The sequence below is a fragment of the Acomys minous genome, assembly GCF_964271855.1.
Source record: "Acomys minous genome assembly, chromosome: 11".
In the NCBI taxonomy this organism is placed as follows: domain Eukaryota; kingdom Metazoa; phylum Chordata; class Mammalia; order Rodentia; family Muridae; genus Acomys; species Acomys minous.
In genome coordinates this window covers 66505092-66526554 of record NC_140492.1, presented here as the reverse complement: position 1 = coordinate 66526554, position 21463 = coordinate 66505092, and the positions used below count along the sequence as shown (strand labels likewise).

The following is a 21463-nucleotide window of genomic DNA, read 5'->3' as shown; positions in this document are numbered from 1 at the left end:
CACACACACCCCAATGTATTACATGGACCCGTGTAATCATGGGAACAGTTTTTTCATTTTGCTGCCAATTATTTCAATGAGGATGTCCCACCAATGTCTTTAGTCAGGGTTGGTCAAACTTTAACTTGTGGCCAACCTGATGGATGAGAAATAGTTTGAAGTTACATGTACCCTGCCCTAAATAAACCTGAATATCTTTAGTCTGTTTCTAAATGATGTTATTTATTTTATATAAATTGTTTATATCTTGTTTTTTTAAGTTGTTGTTGTTGTTGTTGTTGTTGTTGTTGTTGTTGTTGTTCTTCTTCTTCTTCTTCTTCTTCTTCTTCTTCTTCTTCTTCTTCTTCTTCTTCTTCTTCTTCTTCTTCTTCTTCTTCTTCTTCTGTATGGTCAAGTCAGTTTCTTTAGCTTAGGCTAGCTTGCAAGTCAAACTCATAGTGAACCTCCCAAGTGCCTAAGCCTTCCAGGTGCTGGGGTTATGCATGGGAGCTACCCTGCATCCACTCTTAACCAAAAAGTTTCAGTTTTGTAAAAGGCACTTTTATTTGCCTGCTTCAGTTGTTGTCTCAGAGGCTTACTGCCTCCTTTTGCTAACATAGGCCTAGTCCTGGAAGCTTCTAGCCTCTGTACAATCTAACTGAGGCCTCTGAGATTTACTGCTTAATAAATTAATCCTTTCTTGTTCTTTCTGAGCTCTGGGCTGGCTGGCTCAACTCAGCTGTTCTGGCTCTAACTCCTCTCCCAGCTGACTTATTTAATCTGGCTTCTCTATTGGCGCCTGAGTTTCTCTGCTTGGCCTCTAACTCAGCAATCCGCTCTAATCTCCTGGCTCTTTTTCATTCTCTGGCTTGTTCTTTTCACAAGCTCAGGTCTAGCTTGTTCTCTCGTTCAACCTCTCACTGTAAAACTCTCTCTTCTCGTGAGACTTGAGCGTATCCTAGCCTGTCAGATCTTCTCTGATTTGTCTTCTTTTCTGCCACTCAATTAGACACGACTTTCAAATACGCGTGTTTCCTTCTGTAAACTAACTTTATCTTTGTTTAGTATTAAAGGCTCTCTACCAGGCTGGCCTTGAACTCAGATCTGTTTGCCTCTGTCTCCTGGATTAAAGGAGTGCTTGTATTCCAGGTCTTTGGATGTGTTCTCTTGACAGAGCGGCCATGTTCTGAATTAAAAATTCTCTATACAGTTTTTTACGTTTGGATTGGATTAGTTTGGGTTCAGTGTATAGAGTTCCAAGCTGATTTAACTTCATTTTCCAAATGATATCTTAAGTTCCAACAAGACTTAGTGTGGAAAGATTATTGACCCTATTATCTGAAATTGGTGCTTTCTATTTACTTACTTACTTACTTATTTAGGTGCATGCAGGCTCTAGCTTTGTTGTCCAGGCTAGTTTAGAAGTCCCAAGCTCAAACAATCCTCTGCTTTAGCTTCCGAGTAGCCAGAAGAAGTGTGAACCATCCCTGATTACCAGTTGTTACCTTGTAACACAAGTTCTGAGTAGGGGTGTGTGTGTGTGTGTGTGTGTGTGTGTGTGTGTGTGTGTGTGTGTGTGTGTACACGTGCGTGTGCATGTGCATGTGTATGTGTTGAGGGGAACAGTGATGAAAGCAGAGGAAATTAGAGGAATATGTGTTCCAGGTTACATGATGTCAGACATTAAAGCTGAAAACCCTTTATGTCAATTAAGCACACTTGACCTTTTGCAAGTCCTCTCTCTGGTTCCTCCTTCCTTTCCTTCCTTCCTTCCTTCCTCTCCTCTTATTCCCCTCCCTACCCCTCTCTCCTCTAAATCGTTTAGCACAGTTAGCAGAAAGGAGTGTGGCTCAAAGAGCAGTTTAGGGGTTGCTTTTGCCTCCCCTCCTACCTGCCTCCCTGTATGCATTATGGGACGTTGGCTGCACACGTTTTTTGACAGCAGTGAGACTGTGGTGTCTGTTACTCCTGCTGTGTTCTGATTCTCACTGTGTATTTTCCTACAGATTGCCCATTTCAGGGGGACCTTTGCCTGTAGGACACCCGTAGCCACACTAGCTGAGAAGCTGACCTGAGAGACTTGGGGGCGTCACAACCTGTGTGAGGTAGGTAGCGGGGTGGTGGTCGGACTGTCTTTAAATGCCTGTAGTTCCCAGGCAAGTTGGAAAATGGAAATATCTTTCCTTGACAATATTGGCAATGAAGAATTCTAAATAAGTAAGTCACCTGACCTCAAAGAATCAAGACCTGAGTTTTAAATGTTTATGGGAAGCATAAGCTTTATTGTTTCTTGAAGGAAGATGCTTGCTTGTTAACTTGATGTTGTTTACACATGCCGGTTAGTTTGCTTGGGGAGGCTGGTCAGTATTCCATGAAGAGGGGACTCTGTTTGTGTTCGGGTGTATTTGGAAAAATGTGCACTTAAGCAAGTTGAGACCGCCTTTATTTGTTGTATGGCTTCTTAGAGTATTTGTTATGAGTCAATCTCTCTGTCTGTATTTCTATGTATAAGTAATTGTGTGTGTGTGTGTGTGTGTGTGTGTGTGTGTGTGTGTGTGTTCTGGTGGTGGTGTTGTTCAGACCTTGTACATGTGAGGTCAGTGGTTCCGCATTGAGCTGTACATCCTCAAGTCGGTTTTGACATAGGGTTTTCCTAAGTGGTCAGGCTGGCCGTGAACCCACTGTGTCACCCTGGAAAGTATAGACCTTTGTCTTTAGCATCTCTTCTTCCTGAGTGCTGGGGTTGCAAATGTGCGTCATGATGTTCTCTTTAACTTCTCACATTTATTTGTTAGGAACAAAAATCTGTCATTGCTCTCCCGTTAAGGACATCTATCCGTACAAAGGTAAACTTGTTAGGGTGGTGGTACTGTAGATGGAGCTGGGACGGCTTTGAGTCCCTAGTTTATTATCTTCCCTTAACTTCTCTCAGAGTTGGGCTCTCTGTCGGCAGATTATCCGTTTTCTTCATTAACGTGTGCCTGCAGCCCACATGCCTGGTGCATGGCAGTGGTGAGTGAGTAGTTCTGTGCCTGAAGCTGTCAGCTCTCATTTAGCTTCTTGAAATGCTGCTCACGGTTTGATTCTGACTCCTGAAGGGAGTAGATGTTTTAAACAACAAAGTCTTACTTTTAGTATAATAAAAAAAATCAATAAACATATATACTCAGAATTACATATGTAGCATCTCGGCCTCCCCAGTGTTGTAAGTTTTCATTGTGAGTCCTTGAATATGCCCGAACTGTTGATGCTCACAGCACAGAGCAGCCGTACACACAGATAGACATGGTTTGACCTTTGCTTCTTGCTGCCCAGAGTTACCCAAGATAGGCACATAGGAATAGACAGGATAAGCTTGGCTGCCTGCCGCCCAGGATGGGATGCAGCTATGTGGGTTCCGCTTAGCTGTCTGCTTTGTTGGATAGCCACCTAGCTTTGAGTTTAGTTCAAGCAGCACACCCGCAGGCTGATGCCTGCTTTTCGGTTAGGGGCTGTCTGCCCGACCTCTCAATTTCCTCCATGCCGTTTCTCTCTTCTGTTCAGCAGATGGTAGGGGTGTCATCTCTTCCTCCTTCGTTTCAATGTTATGTGTTTGAGTGTTTGTCTGCATGCCTGTCTGTTCTCCACATGTGTGCCTTGTGCTCAGGGAGGCCAGAAGAAGGCATTGGGCATCCCCTGGAACTGGGATTACAGATGGTTGCAAGGCACTGTATGGTGCAGGGACTCCTTTGGCAGAACAGCCAGTGCTCCTAAGCACCGAGCCACTTCTGTAGCTCTGTCCAGCAGGCATTCTGATGTGTTTTACTTCTGGATGCTCTGGGAGACGACTGTGTCTGCCTCCCGGAAATTGTCCCTTTTTCCTGAACATGTTCACATCTAAACAGGCTCCCGTGACTGAGCTGTACTGCAAGTGAGCTGGCCTCATTTGTTCACGTGCGCTTGGATGGATGCGTGCATGCACACCCATGTACACACCCTTCTCACATATCTAGTGAAGGACCACTATGTGACTTATTTCTATGGAATATAAGAACTTAAGGTTCTGACCATGTTAGGTCCCTTGTTGTTTACTCTCTATTTCTGTCTCTGGAATATTACTGTGTTCTGTATTCTAAATGACTTTTTTTTCTTTCTTTCCTTCTTTTTTCCCTCTGAGATAGGGTTTCTGTGTGAAATCTTGGAATTCACTCTAGTCCAGGCTGGCCTTGGACTCAGAGAGATCCGCCTGCCTCTGCCTCCCAAGTGCTGGGATTAAAGGCGTGTGCCACCACGCCTAGCTCAGAATGACTTTTATTGATGCTTTTGAAAATATACATGTAGTTAATTCTTATAGAAACTTGTCAGCTATATCCCTGCTCCCCTATACACACAGAAGGAGATGGAAAGGGACTGAGACGAGGGGAGGGGAAAGAAGAATTACCTGTAATGTTGTTATCCTAAATTATAAAACAGTGCAAATGTTAATAAGGTGTGAGTGTGTGTGTATGTGTATGTATGTGTGTGTGAGCATGTGTGTGTGTGTATGTCTGTGTGTGAATGTGTGTATGTGTGTATGAGCATGTGTGTGTGTATGTGTATGTATGTGAGTGTGTGTGAATATGTGTATGTGTGAGTATTTGTGTGCGTGTGAGTATATGTGTGTATGAATGTGTGAGTATGTGAGTGTGTGTGTATGTGTGTGTGCACACATGTATATGCACTTATGGACTGTTATTCTGGTGCTTGCCTTTCAAACCAGCTCTGTTTCTACCTACTTCCTGTATCCTTTCATGGAAAGCATATTTACAATATTTCTGTATTGCAGCACTCAATAGTTAATCTTCACTCGGTGCAGTGAGCTATCGCAGTGAGTGCTGTAGCTTAATTCGCCTTTGTACTTCCAGGGTCTCGCTCCAAATCCATCTGTATGCATAGTAGTTTCTCACTAAGTGTCTGATTAAACTGAAGTGCGTACACATCAAACCAGAAAAAGATCTCTGCCCACCTTTTCTTAAGAAATTAAACTTGGCACATGATGCATTCCAGAACTACAAGAGAAAGGTGAGAGCCAGAAGAAGCGAAGCTGTCCTTATATGGACATGAAGAAGTGGAGTTTACAGTGTGGTAGGTGTTGCCTACAGTGTTCTGCAACTATCTCATGGCTCTGAGACAGGGGCTCCTGTACTCCATGGTCACTGTTGTTTGTACCTCCTTTAAAACAGCAGATCAGGAGTTTAGAGGCAGGAACTGGCTTGCATTTATCAGATGCGTAACACAAGGCAGTCTGTGATGGCAATATTTACAAGCCTCAGGGAGCAAGCGTTTCATTCATTGGCTCACTGTGTCATCGCTAGTCATTGCTGGTGGTGGTCCTGCGGTCAGATGATGCCGAAGTTGAGCTGGTTGCCACAGTCATTGTGTAGTGAAGGATGACAGAGGCAGAAGTGGAGGCCCCAGCACCTCATGTCCATCAACCAGAGTGTAGAAATCCTTCACTGCCTGTCCTTAGGCTGTTAGCTGAAAGATGTGCCTGGGCTGACCCAGCTCCCATCCAGCATGGTGACCTCCAACCAGACATACGGGATATCTGGGTGTTTAGACCTCTGGAGACCTTCAATGTGCTGGACTGTGATTGTACAGTTTCCCGCCTCTGTGTAATCATGGGTAAACTTACATAAAAGATTAGAGCCCAAACAACTGAGGTTGCAGGTGGCCTTGCTAGCCCATGTAAGGGAGCCGTAAAACCTTCAAGTGCTTTATGGAAGCTCCTGCCCCTGCTCCTGTGCTTCTGCTGGGGCTTCCTTGTTGCCTTGGAAGCCTCTTGGTTGGTTCAGCATGAGGTTATAAGTCAAGTCAAAGGATGGTAGAACTGTAGTTGTCTGAGCTCACCTACTGTTCATGTCACGATAGCCTTGGAGTGTGTGCCACCTGCCACATTGTGTCAGGAGATTGATTATTTGGTCTCTAAGCTGTTTATGGGTCTGGGCAAGCAAGCTGTACTCTTGGTGTTGGAGGTCTTATGAAGATTTTTCTGACCTCTGCCATTCCTCCCCGCTACACACTCCGTGTGCACACCTCTCTGCACGCACACTGTGAGGGTTAGTTGTGTGCACGCTTGTCTCTGTTGTTAGATGTGAGCTCTTTAGGTGTCTTGCTGGAGTGTCTAGTTGATAGAAGGTGCCTGATAGATATATATTGAAAATTGTACTCTCTGTTCCATGCTGTGTTTGCTGCATTTCCGTTGGACACTAAACACCCATACATCTTAGAATTAGGTCCGGCAACTTGAAGGAGCCCCAATTTGACTTCTGTTTTAACGTTTAAACAAACACCTGCCCTTTGTTTTCAGTGTTTAATTTCAACCTTTGGAGGGGAGAGCTGCCAGGCTTACCTCATTAACATTTTGGTGAATTGAGTTTGTGGAGAGTAACCACTGTGTGCATGATCAGAGTTGGTAACACCTTTGTGGGGATTGTCATATGACTGTGAAAACATTATCAATGAGCAAATAAGCATTCCAGACTTGCTCCTGATATCCAGATATGTTCTTCTGAATGTGGCGGGGCCTTTTGGGTATAATGTGGAGTGAGGGATCTTTTAAAAGTGTTTCATACTCTTTAATTAATCAGTTGAAATATTAACATAAATATTATGAGTAAAATGTTATAATGATGGTTGTGCAAGCTGTTTTATGGATAAAACATCTTATTAACAATTTTGAAATAGTTAAACAATTAAAGAGATTGGTGGTTCATATGTATTTGGAGTAGCTAAATCTTAGTTAATAGGGTACATTGACTCAGATTCTGGGAAGAACATTATATCATTTTGAAGCCATCAAGTGGTTATGAAATATTAGTTAGGATGGCAATATTTTTATGAGCTTAGCTTATATCATAATTATAATTATTAGAGAGCTGCTTGATGAATTCACATATTACATTAAACAGGAATGACCATTAAGATGTATTTTAAATATTTAATTATTTAATTTTACCTAGGGCCATAAATCTTTTAAGAAAAACTCTCCTTAATAATTTCGCATGTAGCAATTGGAACAGCAGCATGGCTCTCTCTATTCCTTGGAACTTCGGTTGGGAAACTTTCTGTTGATTCTTATAGGAGTTCAGATGAGGACAGTGATGGGCTTAAGTGGTGGCTTTGGCTGAATACTGATTTTAAAATTAGCCATTTGGTAATGGGTCAGTTCTTGTTGTAATAGATCTTTATTTATATAGAGAGGTTCACATGCCACTGGGGGAAAATCCCCAGTTACCTCTGTCAGTTTCCTTGCAAGTGGTTTTCTTATTCGCCATCTACTAATTCTCCTATGTTTTTGGTGTGTGTGAGTGACATATGTATGTATATATGTATGTATGTTTGTACTATATGTGCCTGTGTACATATGCATGCATGTATGTGTGTATGTGTGTATATGTTTATATTATGTATGTTCATGTGTGTATGTGTGTATTTGTATATGTATGTTAACTGTAGATTGTTTTTCTTCTGTATGTACTTCTCATTTTTGTTTTTAGCAGATAATCTTGTCATGTAATGGAATTCATAGAACATTTTATATTTTCGTATTTATTCACTTGATAATCATTGTAATGTTAATGTCCTGTCCAATCTTGGAAGAAAAATAATCTCTGAGATGTACACTGTAATTTCCACTTTGCAAATGTGGAAACCGGGCTCAGAGAGGTGGAGAGAGCTGCTAAAGTTTTCTTGGAATATAGTAGAGTGTTTCTTTGTTGCTTGTTTAGCTCGTCGCAAAGCCTTTATCTCCATTACCCATCATGGTGTTCCAACACAGAGGGCTGGAGCCTGAGCTTGCTCACCTCTCCCTCTGCCCTGACACGGTACTGAGTGGGATATGACTAAGCTAGCCCTGGGCTCCTGTTAGCAAAAGATCCTTGAGTGGTACGCAGATTTCCACAGTGCTCGCCTGCATATTCTGCAAGGAAGCCAGCCCTGACCTAGTACAAGAAACCTACAACCTTGCAATAGAGTTGGTTCTCTGGAGGATTACTGTGGTGCCCATACCTACCTCAGGAGAAGAACACTTGCTTCTTGTTTTCAACCCTCTTTTTGGTGTGGTTGAGTTTTTATTTTGAAACCAGCAACCCCTCAGTCTTATGATGTTATCATTCCATTGAAGGGGAGGGTTTATTTACTGAGCATTTGTGTGGGTGGCAAAGGTTGTGGAAAGGATGTTACAGGGATGCGTGTGAGAGGATGTGGAATTAATTGCCTTTTGAGGTGAGGGCAGGACCACTTGGCCTATACCAATGAGAGCTACCTGAAGGCAGAACAGTGGCTTTTGTCATTGTCCCCTCATCTCTTCTTACCTCCCCATCGGATTTTCAGGCATGAAAGTATCTGTTTTCCAATTGGGAGAAACACTCCTTCCCCGCTTGTTTACAATAGCTTGGGTATTTGTTTGTAGTCTCTTCTGTCTTCTCCCCGCTACAGCTTTCACTTAGTAGAAAACACAAAAGCTCCACCTCAGTTGTCATGCTCCCTGGGGCACAGACTGTGTGTACAGTGACGGTCTGCCTTGCTGCTGTGGAAATACCCAAAGTCCCTAGCCTGGCACTGAGTGTTCTCTCCAGAATTAAGGTCATTCTTTACTGCCCCTGGGTACCAGCCAGCCAAGCTCTCCCCTGGCTTCGGATCTGTCCCATCCTGACTTTGTTCCGGTACCTCCTGGTGGTGGAACACTGACTGTCCTAAAGCCACCTGTCACTCTCCCAGCTAGAAATAATCTTCCCCTCCCTAGAGCCACACGCTGTTTTGAGTGGGAACACTTAGACCTTATCACATTGTACCTCGAGCGTCTGCCACTGTCCGCTTCTGGAGGGCGGGGTGGCCTCTGCTTACTTCTGGCACCGTCTGGGGTGCCGGGAGGATGGGAAGTGGTCCAGAATGGTTTCCATGAGTAACCACGTTGCTTGTAGTTCATCTCAGCAGTGTGCAGAGTTAGACTGCCTGAGCTCTTGGACGCTTCGGTGGTGAGCGCGTGTGCGAAAGGTCTACTGTGAGGAAGCAGAATGCGGTGACCTAGTTACAGCCTGTTCCCTGTGCTTGTGCTTCTGAGGAAGGCTCTGGTCTCAGCTCTGAGAGAGAAGCTGTCTCTTTAAGGTGCTGGGCTTTGGCATACCTTCCTAAGGGGCCTTCCTCCTCCTCTTCCTCCTCCTCCTCCTTCTCCTCTGCCCCCACCTCATCTTCCTTTTAAGTATGAAAACAATGAATTCTCATGTAGAAAATCCAGTAAATGTTGACTAGAATTCAGAAAGAAAATAAGTCACCTTGAGTGCTTCTAGCTCTTGTTATCAAACTTACCCTGGTTTAATTTACATGGCAATGTGGACTAGTGTGTGTGTGTGTGTGTGTGTGTGTGTGTGTGTGTGTGTGTGTTGCTTCTTAGTTTCTGGTAAGTGCTAGAGATGTCCTATAGGTGGGCTGTTTTTTAAAAATATATTTTATTAATTTATTCATATTACATCTCAATTGTATCCCATCCCTTGTATCCTCCCATTCCTCCTTCCCTCCCATTTTCCCCTTACTTCCCTCCCCTATGACTGTGACTGAGGGGGTTCTCCTCTCCTTGTATATGCTCATAGGGTATCAAGTCTCCAAGTCTCTTCTTGGTAGCCTGCTATCCTTCCTCTGACTGCCACCAGGCCTCCCCATCCAGGGGACTTGGTCAAATATGGGGCTGTTTAACATCACAATACACACTGTCACCATTGCTCCAATGCCAAAGTGGTGTTCATGGTGGGGGGGCATAGTGATTAAGCTCCTAGTCTTTAAGGGACTTGAGCCTCCCTTTTGTGGCTGGGCTGGGCCTCAGCAGAAGCTTTGTGAGGAAAGCTACAGAACATTTAACCTGATCTCCCTCCCCCTCGCCCTGCCCTGGTTTCTGTACAGTGTGGTGTGTGACCTTATGGTGGGCAGGGTGTGGCAGATGGCCGACCACACGGAGGTAGTGCAATGGGATGGCATACTCTCTCTTTCAGATTGGAATCCAAGGGCTTTTCTTCCTTTGAGGGAAGGTTCTAGAAGCCTACAGCTGTCTCCCTATCATCCCCATTTATAGTAATGGATCTTAGCTAAGCCAGGCAACAAATGGCAGGGGTGGTTTCAAAGAACGTTGTATGGCTGGGCTGTTGCTCAGTGGCAGAGCCTCTTTAGGCCTTAGATTCCATTCTAAGTACTGCAAAAGAAGAAGAAATGGGTACCACCTTCTACAGTGTCACGCTTAGCCTAGATATATCCGGGATGGATAGTGAAATGTGTGATTATAGATGCTTGGTTATACACAGAGGTCTAACATGTGTTTTCCTTTTAATTATTTTGTTTTTCTTGACTTTTCATTTTACTTCATTATCTTTTATTTTTAGACAGTTTCGTTACTTAAATGTTTTCCAAGCATTATAGTGAATTTGAAGCAGGGCAGGAAAATACAAAATAGAAAATAAAATTTACCCCAAATACATTCAGCATTAATGATTATTGTTAAAGTTTTTGGGAAAAAACCCCCACAAGTTTTTTAGCCTTTCCCCTCACTCTTTCCTGTTTCCCTCTCTCTCCCTGTAGTGCATACATGCCCAGGTACACTCACATGAAATTACAGTTACAGAGAGTTGTGAGCTGCCAGGTGGGTGGTGGGATCAAACCCAGGTTCTCTGGAAGAGCAGCCACTGCTTTCAGTCATGGAGCCCTCTCTCCAGCCCTTAGAAGACCCTTTAAGAACTGAGCGGCTTGCAGGTATGTAACTGCATGTAACATTGCTTGTACAGGCGCAGAGAGATTATGAGGTAATAAGGAAGGAAAGCTGCACTTACAGGGTTATGGTAGAGGCCTGGGCAATGAGATGACACCAGCCATCGAAGGCCCTTGGCGTTGTGAAGAGAGAGACGTCCTGCTGTACAGTCAGCAGGGCACGAGAGAAGGAAGATTTGGGGACGGCTGCCCTGAGACACCGCCACCACTGAAGAATTGTTTCTAAGAATTTGTAGTGAGTTGGACAAGTGAACACAGAAGTCCAGTCAACGGTTGAGGAGGATGCTGGGATGGTGAAGAACTAAAAGGTGTCGGGAAGCAGCTTTGGTGGACAGTCGGTGGCTCATGTGTCATAGAGGAGTATGAATGTTTTATTAAATTTCCCCACCCCGCTTTTAGACAGGGTCTTCTTATCTCACCCAGTCAGTTCCCATTACGAAGTGCGCCTCCTGCCACAGCCCTGTCCTCCCTCCTGGGACTTTTAACTGGCACCTGTTACCATGCCTGGTGCTTGAAAACAAAATGCTTCTCTTCTTCCCTGTTTGGATGTGTGTACGTATGTATCTAGGTATATGCATATTATCTGTATGTGTGAGTCTGTCATCCATCCATCAGTCCTGCCCATGAATCTGTCTGTCGTCTGTGTAATCTTTTTAATGGCTACATGTTTTACCCAAGACTTGGAATATAGTTTTCTTAAGGTCTGGTAATATTTCAAATCCTTTATATCTTCACGATTAAGACTATAGTTTGCTCGCAGTTGAATATTATGTGTCTCTGGCTGCTGAAGGACTCCTCTTGGTTTGGGATGCTCTACTTCACACGTGGCAGGCACTGTGCTGTGTGCTGGGATGGCAGAGTGTGCATGCAGTACGTTTACTCCTGCCCTCCCCCTGAGCAACGGAAGAAGATACATCCAAAGAAAGAGTAGCCTACAGGCTAGCAAGGTGGCCCCGTAGGTAAAGGCTTGTATTGTCCGAGAATCAGGATTGCATCCCTGGGATGTACAGAGAGGCGGAAGGAGAGAACAAAGTTGTCTTGTGGCCATCACGTGCCCACAGAGGTACGTGAGTACCTGCACACACTTGATACTGACAATTGCAAGAAACATTAAAAAAAAAAATAGTGGCTTGTGCTCTGTGAGCTGGGCACCGGCATGGAGTTGATGGTGGTCATTTCCACTGTGTTCTTCCTCTACACAGTGTAGTATGTGCTCATACAGAAGATTAGAACTTACAGACAGTGGTGACAAGGAAAGAACATTCAGCTGTGATCCTCTGCGCTTCCTTTGTGGAAGTTAACTCGGCAGTGTGACCCTAGGTGGTTAAGTCTTAACTCACCCACTTCAACCAACTTCTCAGCTCTACTTTTTATAACACTGTTAGGGGATCCAAAATTAAAAAAAAAAAAAAAAACAACAAAAAAACCCAATCTTTTTCCCTCATTAATGTCTATTCTACTTTGACTATATTTCCGCCATATAAATCACCCTACCCTTTCCCTTGTTCGTTTCCCTACCTCTTTTTAAAATTATTTATTTATTCACTTTATATCCTGATCACAGCCACTCTTCTGCTCCTAGTACCCGCCCCTTCACACACCCCTCCCCATTCTCCCCTCTCTTTCTACCCCTCCCCCACCCGAGAAGGGGAAGGTCTCCCATAGGTACCAACCCACTGTAGCACATTAAGTCATTGCAGGACTAGGCTCATCCACTCTCACTCAGGCCAGACAAGGCAACCTAGTTAGGAGAACTGGATCCAAAGACAGCTGCAGAGTCAGAGAGCGCCCCCTGTCCCCTGCTCCACTTGCTGGGGGATCCACACAAAGACCAATCTGCGTATCTGCTACATACGGCAGAGGGCCTAGGACCAACCCGTGCACGCATTTTGATTGGTGGTTCAGGCTCTGTGAGCCCCCATGGGCCCAGGTTAGTTGATTCTGTAGATCTTCTTGTGGGGTGCTTGACCCTAAAACGTACTTGTATATTTTTAATCTACCTCCTTCCCTCTGTCTTTCTCTGAAAACACACACACACACACACACACACACACACAAAACAACAACAACAACAACAACAAAACAAAACCAAAACTCACTCTCTCTGTCTCTCTCTCACACATACTCATACACACACTCACACACATTTATACACACTCACATACTCATACACACTCACACACATTTATACACATTCACATACTCATACACACACTCACACACATTTATACACACTCACATACTCATATACACACTCACACACATTTATACACACTCACATACTCATACACACACTCACACACATTTATACACATATATAAATGTACTCACACAATACTTATGCACACACACACACACACTTACACACTTGAACACACATACATACATACACTCACACTCATACTCACAAGCTCTCTCACAGGTACATACACTCACACACATACACACATTTTCATATGCAGTCATACTTACACACATATACATACATGCACACTTATACACACTTGCACCCCCACGTTCCTACACTCCCACACACGAACACTCACACATTCTGTCACATTGACACACTCCTTTCTCACACATTCACACACACTCACACACACACTCATACATACACACACTCACACACTCACACACACACTCATACATACACACACTCACACACTCACACACACATTCATACCCTCTTTCCCACACATGCACATGCTCACACATACTCATGCTAGGTCTGAGACTGGTGTCGTCATTCCCGCACCCTCTTCAACAGTTGGCTGTTTGTACTTCTGTGTCTGCCTGTCCGACTCACCACATTCTTAGAAACCTTTCTTCAGGGTGGTGGTGTCTCGGGGCAGACGTCCCCAAATCTTCCTTCTCTCATGCCCTGCTTGTCAAAGGTGACATTTAAAACATAAGTGACAGTTGCACTATTCCAGGTCCAGTCCCTCCCGCACTTCCCCATCCTCCAGTGTCACCTCCTTGCTAGGTCATCAGGTGGTGGCAGAGGGAGTTTTCAGAGAGCAGGACATTTCTCTGTGCCCTTTAGCTGAGCTATTTTTGTGACTATTCAGTGCATTACAATGCTGCCTCTCGGAGTGTCCTGGCCAGACTGAGAGCCCATTCACTGCTGCCTCAAACCTTGCTGTTCCCCCATGGCACAGGCCATGGGATCCTTGGCCTGGAAACCAGATGGGAAAAAACTATTCAAAAAAAAAAATCCAATTTCAGAGTCTGAATATACACAAGAAAAAATGAGCACATGTGCTGTTGGACTAATTGCGGAACAGTGCAAGAATGATTTCCAAGTGTGCTGAGGGAGGTGGGCGTGGGGCTGGGGACGGTTTTCCAGTTAGGCTTCGGCCCATTCACCGGCTCCAATCGGTTTCAAACACAAACCCTGACTCACTCACTCTCCTTAAACCTGACCCTGTTCTGCTGCTAGCACCTTCTGCTTCCTGGTACCCACGGGACATAACCACCTCTGACCTTGTCCCCCAGATAAACTAAGGAGATCTGTGCGTGGTGGTGGTGTCATAAGACACCAAGACGTGTCTCACCGGCTGATGCCCCGCATCACCTGAATTCTGGTTTCCTTGTTTGTGAAGTGGAAATAAAGCTTTAGTAAGGTGTAGGTGAGCTAATGTGTACACAGCCTTTACATCCTTCGCTGTCTACTGCCTAGAAACTGCGTTAGTTCATTGAGAGTTTTCCTCATCTGTGGCTGATAGCGTTTCTGCTGTGTGCCAGGCTTCTGGCCAGTCCTCTCGTTTTCCGGCTTCTGCAGATGTGGCCTTCGTCCCTCAGCTTATTTGCTTTCTTGGGTTTCTGCCTGCTAGAGTTGAGGATGGGCTCGTTCGCCTTCCTCCCCCTAGGATATAAGTTAAGGTGTAGATCAGTAGGCGCATATTATTGCTTATTTAAAAAGAAGTGGCCTGTGATCTCAGCTCTTGGAAGGCAGAGGTAGAAGGGTTGCAAGTTCAAGACCTGCTTGGGCTAAAGAGTGAGTTCAAGGTCATCCTGAGTACTTTGGTGAGAACCTGTCTCAACGTAAGAAAGTGTGAAGGGTTTGGGGAGTGAGCTCAGAGGTAGAGTACCTGGACAAGTAGTGGGGAATAAAAGGAGGAACTACCCTGCCTCGGTGGTTTTTACCTTTGAAGGAGGCCTGGTGATAGAACATATTAGTTCATGAGAGAGACAGGAGAGAGGATCGAGGAGCCTTCGAGTAAGAATGAGGGTGGGGCAGGGCAAAGAGCCACTTCCATGGCAGAGGCAGGGCCAGGCTGAGGAGAGGAGGGGAGCCGTGGAATCTGAGAACCCGAACAAGAGTAGGAAACCCTCTGGACCATAACGCATTTACTCCGAGAAACTTTTTCCCTTAAGTGGTGTAAAATGTGACCTGAAGTAGACCTGATGTGGGAAAGGGAGGTGGGGTTTTTGGAAAGAAAGTGAAACTCGTTTTCTGGACGCTTCCTTTGCCAATAATTCTGCACAGATACTTCAGCGAAGGAGCTTGCCAAGGCTCTGCTGAGGCAGTGGGTCCCCTCATGGTTTTAGTGTCCTGAGCACGTTCCCAAACCGACCTTCCCTTCTTCCTTCTTTTCCACTTGGCTCCAGTTAGCCTTTGGTGTGACTCAAAAAGCAAAACAAAACACAGGGTAAGCAGATGATTTCAATCTCTACTTGTTGCCGGGTTAAAAGGCTGCACTAGATGCAGGTACCTGTTTGGCTCACATGTTTTCTATTGGCTGAAATCCCCGTGCCCTCTTAGTGCCCCAGCTCTGTCTCATTTTCTAACTTCAGTCAGTAGAGGAGCATTGGCTAGTAAGTACAACTGGTTTTGGAGAAGAAAGCAGGGCGTATATATATATATATATATATATATATATATATATATATATATATATATATATATATGTTAAATTGTAGCCTTTTCATTGTGAATTGTTTTCAGCTTTTCCCCTTTACATTTACTGCTAAGGAGTGCATAAAAAGAAAGCTCACCTGAAGCGTATGCTTGCTCATTGCCTGTGGATGCAGGCCCTTCAGGTAACTTTTGACAATGCCCAAAGTAAGGACCTCATGCTGTCTGTGCCCCTGGGAAACTGGCTTCCAGGGAAGAAGCTTGCAAGTAGCCAGGGGGAGGTGAGTGGCCAGGGGGAGGTGGGTGGCCAGGGGGAGGTGGGTGGCCAGGGGGAGGTGGGTGGCCAGGGGGAGGTGGGTGGCCAGGGGGAGGTGGGTGGCCAGGGGGAGGTGGGTGGCCAGGGGGAGGTGGGTGGCCAGGGGGAGGTGGGTGGCCAGGGGGAGGTGGGTGGCCAGGGGGAGGTGGGTGGCCAGGGGGAGGTGGGTGGCCAGGGGGAGGTGGGTGGCCAGGGGGAGGTGGGTGGCCAGGGGGAGGTGGGTGGCCAGGGGGAGGTGAGTAGCCAGGGGGAGGTGAGCAGGTGTGCTTAACCATTGAGCATCCCTGGTGGCAGGCTGCAAAGTCATCAGTATCCTGGTAGAGGAGTCCGCCCTGTTTGTGCAACTGGCAGGGCTTTGCAGAGTGCCATCCTAGATCCCTGGTACCTTAATAAAGGAAAGAGAAGATTCTAAGCCAAAGGGTATAGAGGAGACATAGGGATTTGGGACTGGCAGGCTGAGCCTGGAAGGCTCATGGAGGTGAGGCATTTGCCTCCAATGGCCAAATTCTCCAGGGCCTTCTTACAATTTTTGGGACTTCTAAAAGCTGAGGGCAGCTGTAACAAGATGACTCTGGTGTGTGTGTGTGTGTGTGTGTGTGTGTGTGTGTGTGTGTGTGTGTGTGTGTGTGTTTATGTTTATGTTTTACTTTTTCTCTTTTTTTTCTTTTTCTTTTATATTTCAGTCTTTTTAGGAACTGTTAGGCAACTGTACCTCTGGGCAAAGTGCCCTGCCTGTCTTTATACGCCTTTCCTCTCCCGCTCTTGCCTGGCTCAGCTCCTTCTCATGCTCCTGATAATGAAGTGTGGCAGCAAGGCCCCTGGCGCTGCAGGAAGACCTCAGAGCAAACCCAGAGCAAGCCCTAGCTGTTGCTTCCCCTCCCTGTCTCCTCCTCCTTTCCCCCTGTCACCAGCCACCCCCACCAGCAGCAGCCGCAGCAGCCCCCCCCTTCCCTAAAATAAATAAACCAGTCGCTCGAGAAGGTTCCAAGCACATTAGTCACATATCCCAGAAGTTTAATACAGAATTATTTTGACAGCGAGCACAAGAAGGTGCTTTCTAGCTGAACGCACAGAACTTGCTTCTTCCAACTGGGCTTCCTGCCGCACAGACAGATGATACGTTTTTTAGACGGGATGGCTGTGCAGCGCCCAGGCCTGTGACGCCTGCTTTCCTTGGATGTATAACAAACTGCTCTCTACCAAATGTGTCTGGGACAAGATATAAAACCGGGGTGGGGATAAGAGAGAGCTATTTCTTTCCTCCTTGTTTATTAGAATCTGAAGAGGTCTGGAACAATGACTCCCATGAAAGCCCTCCCCAGTGACAGACAGAACACCCTGCTCCTACAGTGGACAGCAGGCACCTGCCCCTGGAACTTTCTTTTCCTCTTCTGCTTGTTTCTTCTGGGCTGCGGGCATGGGGGTGGGGGAGGGGATGGGGGGGTGGGGGGTGGCGAAGAATATCAAGTTTTTATTGTGAGTATAACTTTCTCACTAATAACTTCCATGAGTCACTGGGAGATCTCTGTTTATTTATTTATCTGGCTGCCTCATCCTTTTTTAAGACCCAGGCTTATGCGTGTTCTGAAAGTCAGAACAGATCTGGTGGTTGCAGTGCGGGTGGCTATCCATGCGTTCCAGCTGAGTGGTGCTTCCAGAAATACTTCTTGACTCACTTATTTAGCACTTTCTATTGCTGTTACTGGGTAGGTTAAAGAGTCCTGGCTGCCCTTTGGTCACACTAGGTTAGAACTGATGTTGTCCACGTTGGCCCATGGAAAGAGGAATCAGCCCAGGTACCTATGAGAAATTTTTTTCTGCTGTTTATTCCACAAAGCACCCGAGGAGTCAGACATGTCTCCTCCTGCCTACTTGGCCTCCATTTTTAGGGTCCTGCCAAAAGGCAGGAGGCCTTTTCCTGAATGGTGAATATTCCGAAGGCTTGGACTGGTTGTCATGGGGGTGATAAATCTTTTGGCCTCAATGTTTTCTGCATTTCTTTTACTGGAATCCTTTTTAAAAAACTGTTCTCAAAAATCTCATTGGCTTCTACCCTGGGCCAAGTCAGCTGTCTACACTGGCGTGCCTCCATGGAACCCACCGTGGAAACCACTGTGTTAATGCTTCACGTGGAACCTTGGCGACAGTGCCCTGCCTTCTTAAGGTTTTTATTTTTATTTTTAATTTTTTTTTGCCTCCATCTATCTCCCAAGCCAGAGAATGTAGCGTCTGTCAAGATGGAAAGGGGCCCCACGTGGGCTTAGCATGAGCTTCGTAGGCCCACCCTGGATGGTTTCTCTCAGTACGTTCAGCATGCAGCATTCCCATACCCTAGTCTGGACTTGCCTGTTGGGGCAAGTACTGAGCAGCTGGGCCAGTCCTTCGTCACTGTTCCTAACACTGCAGTGACTGGACTGTGACATTAGCAGGAAAGCTTTGCCCCAGTGTTTGGACCCTGGGACAAAAGCCCCTGTCATAGGAGCACTTACGAGAAGAGTGACACTGTGCCTAAGCTGTTTTCAGGAAAATTTCAGGTAGAATTTGTCCAGTCAGTGAAAGGTAGAACATGGGTTTTATCTCCTTAGCAACCAACTGATAACGTCTCCAGCCCCTACATTCGTGTGGCACCGAGCTGTTCTGACCCCTGTGATCATATTTCATATTCTGACATTGCAAGGCAATTTCTAGAGAACTTTTCTAGCTGAGGTCTCCTTTGAGTCTTGTGGTAACATTGAGGCTATGAAAACTTAACTGAACAAGACCATACATGCTTGCCCAAGTTCACTGGTGGCAGAGAATTGTGGGAATTTGAGCCTAGGCTTGCTGGCTCATGCCTTTGCACTAGAGCAATCACTGTCATTCAGCAGGAATTATAAATGCTATTGACAGGCTCAGGGTGCCCAGGGCTTAGCTATATGTCAAACACTGTTAGGTACTTTGTTAAAAGCCCATTTAGTCTCTTCAGCTGCTCTATAAGGTAGAGATGATTATGTCCAGTTTGCAGACGAATGACTAATTATATAGTAGATAATAGCTTGTTCACTGTTCAACTTCACAGAATGGAAGTTTCTCAGATTCTAATTAGAATCCCCTCCAGGGGATTTTTCAGTATAGAATGTGATCCTTGCCTGTCCCCAGTCCTTACTAGAAAGATAAAAAATAGAATCTCCAAGCCAGCGAGGGTGTCTTGTGGGTGATCACACATTGTATGAATCTTACATAGTGCACAGGGGTTGACAGTACCTTTTTTCTTTCCCTTGCCCTTGGGTGCTACCGTGCCTCATATGTTCCTTCCATTGGTTTCCTTTTTAAAAAGATTAAGATTTTATACATTTTGTATTGACCTCACTAATCTCCCACCTTATTGAACTTTGTGCCAGTGAGCAAAGAATTTCTACTTCTAAAACCTTCTTTTCTTTTTTTTTTTCTTAGAGTAGTTATTCTTCTTGCTCTAAACCAGTTTTATATGACTTGGGGATGTGTAAGTACAGCTATCTAACATGTTGTTTTAAGTGGAATAACAATTTTAGAGCTGTTTCAAATAACCTTTTTGCTTCTGAAATGCAGTTTCCCAAAATTAAAAGTTGATACTACCTGAAGAAATATCTGTGTGGTGCAGGAAGATAAACACCCAGTGCAGGTTCTGACTGGCTACTCAGGTGACCTTTGCTTTCTTTAAGACGAGTCTCCCCACCCTCCTATCATTTATGTTTGCAACAACTCTCACTTTCAAACACACACACACACACACACACACATACACACACACACACACACACACACACACACCCCTGTAGGCAGATACACACAACTATGAAGTGTTTACTGGCCTAGTTGGCAGTGTGAACTTGGGAGAGTGGGGACTGAAAATGAAGCAGACTCGTGCAGTAGCCAACTTTATTCAGAGCATCAGACAGTTTATACTCTGAGGGCTAAGAAGAGTCGCCCGAGTAAAGTACACGGTGACAAGGACAAAGGCACACCTGGCAAAACATCTTCATCCACGGAGGCACACGAATGACGACAGCTGAGGTAAACTAACGCTTGTCCCTACACACCCCAAGAACAGGGTCTTTGTTTTGAAGAAATCGAGGTCACAAGACTTCCGTCTTGTTTTCTTGGAGTTTTCTCACAAGGTCTCAGAAACCTCCTCATGAAGCTTAATTCATGGACGGTGTTCCCACAGTGGAGAGCAGAAGCCTTTGACGTTTGCTAACCTTTTCTTTCAAATTTGGTTCTCATCCCTTTAGGTAAGCATGAGAGAACAGCAGCAGCAGCAGCAGCAGCAGCAGCAACAACAACAACAACAACCCCCTCTCTCCCCCACCAAAAACAACAACAACAACAACAAAAAACAAATACAAAACCCAATAACAACAGAAACCCCAAAAACCACCACCACCACCACCAAAAACCCCAGCATTTCTAGCCGTTCTTTCCTTTCTAAGTTTAGTGTATGAATCACTTCTCCCTGCCCTCTGTACTTCAGTGAGTGTTTCCTCGACACACACAGTGGGTTTCCAGTAAGGAGAAACAGCTCAGAAAGCAGATTGCATTCATACTCGCAGCCTGAGATCTGTGACCCAGACACTGGAACTCAGGGCCATATACGGTCAAAAAGAGGAGCGGCGAGGGAGCCCAGGAGGATGCCAGACATGCAGTGCATTCCTCAGACATGTGCACGCACCACCGAGGAAACAGGACCCTCCTCGATTTCCATGTTATGTAGAACATGGGCTGTGAGGTTCCGAGAAAGAAGCCAGTGTTCCAGGCATCTGCCACAGGGAACTGTTTATTTTCCCTTTGCTTTTCAGACACGAGCCCGTTTCATTCCGTTAGTGTTGAAGTCAGTGCGAGCCATGGGATCAGAACGAAGAAATTATGCTTACAGCCAGCAGCATAGGTTTTTCTGCCCAGTTCGCCTGGCATTCAGCTGTGAAACTCACTCTCTTCCTGGAATGCTGTTTTTTTTTTTCCCAGCGGTAAAGTGGCAGGGTTGGATGCAGTGATCTCCAAGATCTCTACTGGGTCTGTTTGCTTTAGTTCTAATTTTGCCTGAGATAATTTCATTTCCTGTGGAATTCCCCAAAGAAAGTGTTTTCTAATTCTTTCATATACTTACTGTGACTCGAACTAAAAAGATAAAGTAAATACTGGTCTTGCATTTTCCTTAAGTGTATTTGGGCACAGTGTTAGCGTTGCTTGGCGGATCCTTCTTGCTCAGAGGCAGATGATGGATTTCTTTCAGCTTCGTCTGCCTCTTTCCCTATTGCTTTTATTGCTGGACAAGCAGCATATCTAGGGGGCCAATTAATACATGTCATTGTGGGCCAGGGTTGCTCTAAATAAGTTCAGCCTTACCATGGCCTTGTCCACTCTCTGCTGCTGTTATACACGTAGCCTGCTCTGTGGGGAGGAGAAGTGGGGCCAGCAGGAGGCAGGCCCCGTTGCTTCCGCATACTCTACAAGATGGAGCTGGCCATGAGATAGTTTCCCAGCCAGTAACTGGATGAGTCACTGACTGTCACAGATGTTAAAGA

General features: G+C 45.4%; 1 protein-coding gene across 14 annotated transcripts in view; it reads left to right on the top strand.

The window, feature by feature from the left end:
• Window positions 1-21463, top strand: part of LPP (LIM domain containing preferred translocation partner in lipoma) — a 604427-nt gene that overhangs the window by 78634 nt on the left and 504330 nt on the right. For 12 of the 14 annotated variants that reach the window (XM_084802406.1, XM_084802404.1, XM_084802399.1 and 9 more), the window contains one exon: window positions 1986-2084. The exons of the other annotated variants lie outside the window; for them this stretch is intronic. The gene's annotated coding sequence lies outside the window, so the exon portion shown is untranslated. The remainder of the gene's footprint in view (window positions 1-1985; window positions 2085-21463) is intronic. 14 annotated transcript variants of the gene reach the window in all.